Here is an 8,293-nt window from a genome sequence, read left to right on the forward strand (position 1 = left end):
GGGCTGTGTCCCGGTGACTGTGTGGATGGCCGGGCTCACACAGTGGGAAGACGAGGATGGAGAGGGTCAGCCCGGGGGAAGGGGCTGTGTCCTGGTAACTGTGTGGATGGCCGGGCTCACACAGTGGGGAGAGGGGGATGGAGAGGGTTGGCCCCAAGGAAGGGGCTGTGTCCCGGTGACTTCGGGATGGCTGATGTGGCGATTCCTTGAAGCACCCCTGAGGTGATGGGACTTGGAGGCCCTGGAGCCCATGGGAAGCTCAGTCCTGCCCACGTGCCACGTATGGGCCACAGAGATGCAGCTGAAGCTGGGGGCTCCAGCCTCAGTGTCTCCCCCTCCCAGCGCAAGGACAGCAAGCAAGTCATGCCATGTTCCAGCTGGGAAGCAGCGGGAGGCAGTCCCCAATTCTGGGTAAATCGCAGCCCCGGGACGGCCACACTGAGGCTCAGGGGTGTCTGTCTTTCCAGCCCTGCCCAAACTAGATTTGATTGTTGTTGTGAGCCACTGAGGGCTGGGGTGGCTTTGCATGCAGCCAGAGACGACTGAGACAGAAGGGCGGGAAGGGTGGGAGATGGAGTCAGAGAGACGCAGGGCCCCAGCCGCGCCAGTCCGTGGGGGGCAGCACAGCTCGTCTGCTGCCCGTGGCGTCTGCTGGGGCTGGCGTCTCCCAGTGAGCTTCCACCCAACATGGTGATTGAGTTCCGACATCGAAGGCCATGAAAGATGAGACCCAGATGCCACCGGCCTCTCGAGGACTGGGCTGGGAGCAGAAATGGTGTGGCTGCCTGCACATCCTTCCGGCCAAGCAGTCCCAGAGCCAAAATCCAAGACAGGGCCTGGGTCTCCCCACCCACATGGAGGTGTGTCACAGATCCGGGGCCATGTTTTAAAACCATCACCGTTGCCCTCTGGCCACAAATTATTTATATTCCACCCAGATGCAGGGCACACTCCCTCCTCCGAAAGTCTCCCCAAAAGTCTCAGTGTGTCTCAGCGTCAGGCTCAGGCCCAGGGCCCTGACATTTAGATAGGGCCAGGCGTGCCTGAGGCCCTCCAGTCATTCCTCCAGTGAAGCATGCCCGTGCCTCGGGGTGCAGGGCACGGGACATAGGACAAACGCCACCGATGCCCCCGTCAGGAACTGGGAGGAGACAGGTGGTTCCAAACCCCGGGTCCTGCCCCTGACAGTGACTGCACTGTTAGCCCAGCCGCCTGGGGCCTGGTTCCACACCGGCGTGTCCTCTCCTCGAGGCGGCTGAGTCCACCGTTCAGGGACCTCCCGTCGCTCCCCAGCCTGGTGAAGGTCGTGGGGTCCCGGGCCTCTTCACACTGTGATGTCTCCACCTCCTTCCATCTCATCTCATGGCACATCCACCACAGCAAGGCCCCTTCAACCTTCGCGGACAGACCCTTCTCCACTCTGCCAGCCATGGCTGCTGTGTGGCCGAGCTCTTCAGATTCCGGAGGCCGATGTCCAGATGCAGCAACAGGGTCTTCCTGGGGCCAGACACGCGGTCTTGCAGCCACACCTTGGACCAGCTCCTCACTCTGAGGCCAGGGCTCCCTTGGGCATCTTTCTCTGATGAGAGAGACTGGAAACCTGCGGCAGTTTTCCTTCCAGCCTGGCATATCCACACTCTCACATATTGCTCCTAAGTTCTGCTTGAAAACCAAACAGGTCTTCCCGCAGCATCGCCTAGGAACAACCACACAGGCCATGGCCGCTTTCAAGGTCCTGCCCGGGCCGAGCTTGCTGCAGCGCACAGGTTTCCCGGCTCCTCGTCGTGCCTCGGGTCCTGTGCCAAGAGCTTCCCTGGCGGTGCCAGATGCACGGCCACTGCGTCCCGCAGCTGTGCGCAGCCCCCACCTCCGCTCACCCGCGTTCGTCTGCACCATCCACGCCCATGTCACTAACAGCCCCCAAGCTGGTATCTGAAAACAGAAGGGCCAATGACAGGCCAAGCTTCCACAGGCCAGCTGGGCAGCCTTTCTTCTGGCCTCACCTGGGCTCATTCTGGCAGCTGCCACCCACCAGCAGGTCAGCAGGGGCAGGGCTGCACGCCCCCTGCCTCCAGGCAGTTTTTCATCCTCAAGGCCCCAAGTCAGGCGTCCTCAGGAGGCTGTGCACACACCTGCTCCGTGAGCCTCTGCTTGCCTCCGATTTGCTGGAGCTCCCCTGACCGAAGTGGGTCACAGGGCCACGGGGTCAAGCCCAAGGTGGACAGAGACGGGCGAACTGAGCTGCAGCCCACAGCCTGCCTCAGCCACGCTCTGGCTCTGCCCTCCTCCCGAAACCCTCCCCAAGCATTACAGCGTCTCCCCTAGACACCTGGTCAGATGGCAACTCCCACCCCACCTGATGTATAGCACATGGGAGCCCCTGTCGTCCACTGTCCCTCACTGCTGTTGGCCACCACCTCCGCCCGGCACAGTCCATCACACACCGTGACGAATTGTGTGTGTTCACTGCCTAATCTCAGTACCTGGGTTGGGAGCTCCAGACATATTTGTGGATGGAAAGAAGGAAAGGAGGCTGGGTGCAGTGGCTCACGCCTGTAATCCCAGCACTTGGGAGGTGAGCTGATCACCTGAGGTCAGTAGTTCAAGACCAGCCTGTCCAACAAGGTGAAACCCTGTCTCTACTAAAAATACAAAAAGTAGCTGGACATGGTGGCAGGTGCCTGTAATCCCAGCTACTTGGGAGGCTGAGGCAGGAAGAATGACTTAAACCCGGGAGGTGGAGGTTGCAGTGAGCCGAGATTGCACCATTGCACTCCAGCCTGGGGGGTGGAGTGAGACTCCTGAAGGAGGAGGAGGAGGAGGAGGGAAGGAAGGAAGGAAAGGAGGGAGAGGAGAGAGAGGAAGGAAGCGAGTCCTATCTGTGATGTACATGACCCACACTCTCAGAGATTAAGAAACGTCCAGATAAGATTTCCTGTCTGCACTGGTATCACCTTGCCCCACCGGATAAATGGGACGGATGGGCAGTGGTGTGAAAGGTCACTCTCGGCTGATATCCAAGGACGGTCTCCAGGCAAAAGCCTGGCCATTGGCTCTTGGAGGGCAAAGCTTGTGAGACCCACAGGAGAGGGGCTTGTCCAGCGTGGTCCCGGACCAAGCCCGCTTTCTGCTGGCCTCGGATGTCTGATAGATCAGATGGGTCCCTGGCTGAGGGCGGGACTGCCGGAGCCGCATCTCCAAAGCCAGAGTCAGCCCCAGTGACGACGGGGCCACAGCAGCAGCCCCCGCCCAGGGTGGCCCAGCATCCCAGAGCCGGCCAGACCACCCCCCACGGCGGGTGGCCTCCCGATTCCTAACTTAATTTATTTTGACATCTTCGCTGCCGCCTGACCTCCTCATGGAGTCACGTGGTGTTTAAAACTCATTATCCCCCCATTGAAACAGGAAGTTAATTAAACCCTTCACAGAGCCAGCGTTGACAAATGTCAGAATGGGCCCCTGGCACGGCTGCCCGGCGGCGCCAAGGCCTGGGGATGACTGGCAGTGGGGGAAGTGAGTCCTGGCCCGGGCAGGGACCACAGGACAGGTCCTGGGCCCCCTTCCCCTAACTCGGCTACCCCTGTGCATTTCAGAGCATGCACATCCCCGGGAGAGTCCTGCTCTGCACTTCCCTGCTTTGCAGCTTCAGGCAAGTGACTTCCCCTCTCTGAACCTCTGTTTACAAATCTGGCAAATGGGAATTCTGACAGCTCCTTCTGCAGAGAGCTGCTGTGAGCAGAGTGTGCTGACATAGGCAAATGTGCAGCCTGGCTCAGAAGGGCCCTCGGCAGTGTCTGCTATGGCTGCTGCTGTAGGAGGGCAGGACTGACTGTGGAAGAGGAGACAGCTAGGCCTGCCCTGCACACTGGGACAGAGAGGCCTGAGCCTGCCTGGGGCACTCAGGGATTCCCTCAGGAGGGGTGGGCAGGCCAGTCTAGGCAACAGAGGGAAGGGTGCACCCAGCAGCCCAATAGCTTGTGCCAAAGGGGACCCCTGGACCCACATAGAGGGAGGCTCCAGGATGAAGGAAGGGCAGAGCCTGAGGCTATCACACATGGCTCTCAGGAGGCCCCACTGGCTTCAGCCTTCCATCAGGGACCAGCCAGGGGTGGGGAGAGTGGGCAAGATGAGGCTGATGAAGGTTTGGAGCAGGGTGGGAGGGGCCGCTCAGAGCCATAAGGAAGTGAAGTCACCGATCCTGGTGATGGGCCAGCTGTGGGGAGTGGTGGGGAGCAGACGGAGGAGTTGGGTACAGCCTGGTTCCGAGGCCCTCACATGGCCTGACCTCCAGGTGCACCAGCCCTGCAGCTGCTGGGGCCCCGGGTCCACCTTCCCCAGCCTCCAGCTTCTGCCCCGCACCCTCTCTGCCAGAAATGCCCTTCTCTCTCCCATCACTCTTTTTTGAGCATCCTCCTCATCCTCATCCTTCAAGATCCAGCTTAAGTTTCTAGAACATTCTGTGGCTCCTTGAGTCACAGCTTAACAGTCGGCCTGGCACATAGGTGGTGCCACAATTAGCCCCTCACCCATCCACAGCTGCTGCCCAGCCCCCGGCGGCCCTCCTGGGCTGGGGCAGCTAGGCACTGGCCTGTCAGAGGAGCCAGGTCCATGGCCGATAGCCCACAGGTCGGAGGGAAAGTGGCAGAGCCAAGACTCAAACCCAGTTTTCCCAACGTCCCATTCAGGGTGAAGAACGTGGGCTCTGGAGTGAGAGTTCCTGGGCTCCCTCCCAGCTCCAGCACTCCCAAGCCGTAGGACCCCGGAAAAGCAACTGGCCCACTCCAAGCCTCGGTTTCTACATCTGTAATCTGTGGATAACTTGAGCCCCCACCCCAGTCAGTTGTGCAAAGGTGGCACGGACCTGGCACAGCCTGGAAGCACAAAGTCAGTGCTGTGCTGGTGATGCTGACACAGGTCCCGGAAAGGGGAGGGGAGGCTGGGAGGTGGGGAACCCTTAGGCCATCTCAGAGTGCCTCCTCCCTTACCTCCAAATGTACAGGGTCAGCAACGCACAGGAGAACTCCCCCCAAAATCAACCCAGCATGAGGGACAGGGCTGAGGCAGAGTAGAGGCATAGGAAGGCATTTGCCCCCTCACACCCCTCTGCCGCAATGAAAGGACTTCCACGTCCACTGGCGCAGCCCACCCCTGCACACCCTCACTGCTCAAACCCCAGAAATGTCTTCTTTGGGCTGAGGTTGTTTTCGGAGGGGAGGTGGTCTCCAGGCCACTGCCAGATAGCACTTCCTATGTGTTCCAGGCCCTGCTCTCCCTGGGAGCCAGCAGGGGAGAACCCCATGCGGCCTGAATGCAGTTCCAATTTCCCCACCAGCGACTGGATGTGAATCTCAACACACCCTGAGAACACGCAGGGACAGATGGAAACTAGTGTTCCCGATGGGCAGCAGGTCGGGGGCGGAGGTCCTAGGTGGGCTCAGCCTAGACGGTCTCAGCAACCCCACACCCTGTTCCTCTCCCACCTGATCAGGGACCCCTGGAAGCCCCACTTGGATGTTACCTCCTCCAGAAAGCCTTCCCTGATTTCCCCAGGCAGAGATGGCCGCTCCTGCTCTGGGCTCCCCCAGGCCATCATCTAGACAGCATGCCTTGTTTCTCTTCCTCAGTGTATGGCTATCGTCATGACCTCCCCGAGGGTTTAGTGGTGTGTGCAAGGTCGTGCGGCTTTACCACTCGACATCAGCAGGCAGCCTCCCATCTCGGCTGTGGTTTCTCATCTGTAATAATGCCTCCCTCCGGGACAGGTAGAGGGACAGCGTGTAGAAGGAATGTGCTACAAAAGCAGCTCTGGCAGGGTTAGGGGGCCTGTGACCGGTGCAGGGCCACAGGGCCTGAGCTGCAAAGGGCACCACATTGGGCTCAACATCCTGCCCTTGATGCCCTGGGGTTTTGGGGTTTTGATCCAGGCGGCACCACATTTTCATATTTTCATTTTGCATGGGGCCTTGCAAGTGACGAGCTAGGGCAGCAGGCTGTGGTCCGGACCTGCCGCCGGCCCCCTTCGCTGGCTGCCCTGGGAGTGTCTCCATGTTTTCCTCTATATATGGGCTCATAGAAATCTCAGCTCAGGCAAAGAAGCAGCCAAAATGATCCCATCATCTCCTCCTGCAGCCTAGACAGACATCAGTCATGGATGATCATGGCTGTCTCCTGCTGACCCTCAGAATCCACCCCAACACAGATCTCCACGCGTTCCAGCAGCGCCAGCCTGGGTGCCACTTGCTGTGCGTGGAGCTTCAGACCCAGCCCAGGTGCCAGCCCATGGCCACCTCCTCCAGGAACTCCCCTAATTCCCAGGTCCACGTACTCTAAAGTGGCCTCCTTTTGGGAAGGAGGTGAGGTCCAGTGGGAAACCCGGACAGGTAGGGGCTCCATCCAGTTGACAAACATTGGGTGGGGTAGGGGCGTGAGCAGAGGTCCTGGGTTGAGTGAACTAATCAGACATGGGCCCCACCCCTTCCAGAGAGCAGCTGTGGGAAAGCTGTGCCCACTGGACCCTGGCAGAGAGCAGGAAGGGCTGGAGGACCTGTATGCCCCTGGGCAGCTCTCTTGGCCTCCTGGTCTCAGTGTTCCTGTCTGTCTCTGGTGGTGGGGCGGGAGAGAGGGGGCGCGACGCGTATCCAGTGACGTACCCTTGTCTTTCCTACCCACCCGCCACTCTCCTGTGCCAGGGAGAGAGACCACTTCTCCCGTTCCTTGGAGCCAGGGAATAGGTCACAGAAGTCGGCATGAAATGGGGTCTCAGGAGCTCCCAGCAGGCTGGCGGGTGGTGTGACAGACCTGCTGTGCCCTGGTCTCATCGCCACATGGGAGGGGTCCTTCCTCTCTGCCCCTGGGCCCACTCACCCCCGTTTCTAATGAGTATGGGGATGGGGAAGCAGGCAGCAAGTGCAGGCCGAGAACATTAAAAGGAAATGATACAACTCAGCTGGGAGTGGGGGACAACCCCCCAGTGCGTGACCTTGGGCAAGTCCCCGAGCCTCCATGAGGTGGGGCTCTTGGGCGCCATGAACACACCCCAGAGGGCAACAGCCCGGTTCTCCATTTCCAGGCCTGAGCTGACAGCACCGCGCCTACAAACCTCGCTGACCTCTGACTGCTCCGAGAGGGGGCTGTGGCCGGGGCGCTGTGGACACCTCCTTCGTGGGTCTCCTGCGGGGCGCCCTGGAGAGGCTCGGTGAGGAAAGAGGCCCCAAGGGGCAACGCCCAGGGCTGCCGGCTCCCGCACCCCCTCCTCGATTTCCAGCCTGGTCTGAGCTCATAGGGGAAGACCTGAGATCCCGCTCTCCTGGCTGTCCTGAAGGGGCGGACAAACACCATTTGGGGCTATGGCAGGTGGCGGACCCCGTGCTGCTTTCACCGCAGTCTGGGACGGAAGCCCCCTCCCCGGCCCGAATCCGCTCCACACCCCAAGTCTGGCCCAAGACAAACGTGAGCATCAAGGCCTCGGGCTTCCCGAGCCGGTCATCACTGCCCCACCGCGCACGTGGAGCGGGCGGCGGAGCTCAAGGGTCTGGGAAGGGACCAAGGGCTGGGGGCGGAGTTACAGGGCGGGGGCGGGGCCTCGGCGTCTCAGGGCCCAACCAGGTCGGGTCAGGTTTGGGGGCGGAGCTGGCGCCAAGAGGCGGGGCGCAGGATGTCGTGCCGCGCGGCAGAAGAACAGAACAGAACAGAACCGAATAGGTCTCAGAGTCCCAGCCGGGCCTGGGACATGGCCTCTGGGCAAAGGAGGAGTCGTGGCGGGGAGGCTAGAGGTCTCCCGGGGACTGGGGCAGGGCCGAACCAGGAAGGGGCGGGGCCTAGAGCGGGGCGGGGCCAGTGCCTTGAAGGCCCAGACGGACTGGGGCGGGACCGCAGCGCTGGGGACGGAGACAGCGCCGTGAAGAGCCTGGCGGGCTGGGGCGTGGTCGCGGCGCTGGGGGCGGAGCCGGAGCGGTGCAGGGCCCAGCAGGCGGAGCGGGGCGGGGCCGGAGCTCCGGGGGCGTGGCGGGGCGGGAGGCGCGGCGGCCGACAACGCTTAGGCCCCGCCCCGTCCCGCGCCTCCCGCGCGTCCAGAGCGCCCTCGCAGTGGCCGCCTGCTCCGCCGCTCGCCGGCCGCGGGTTCCATTGAGAAAAGCTGAGCGGCGGCGGCGGCGAGTGCGCGGGAGCGGAGGAGCCGGCACCCGCCCGCCGGGCAGTCCGCGCACCCGCAGCGCAGGACCGTGGCCTCTCGGGCCTCCGCGGCGGCGCCAGCGGCTCCGGGGCTGGACGTGCGGGCTGGGGGCGCGGGCCGGGG

This window comes from Piliocolobus tephrosceles, chromosome 17, assembly GCF_002776525.5.
Source record: "Piliocolobus tephrosceles isolate RC106 chromosome 17, ASM277652v3, whole genome shotgun sequence".
Classification (NCBI taxonomy): domain Eukaryota; kingdom Metazoa; phylum Chordata; class Mammalia; order Primates; family Cercopithecidae; genus Piliocolobus; species Piliocolobus tephrosceles.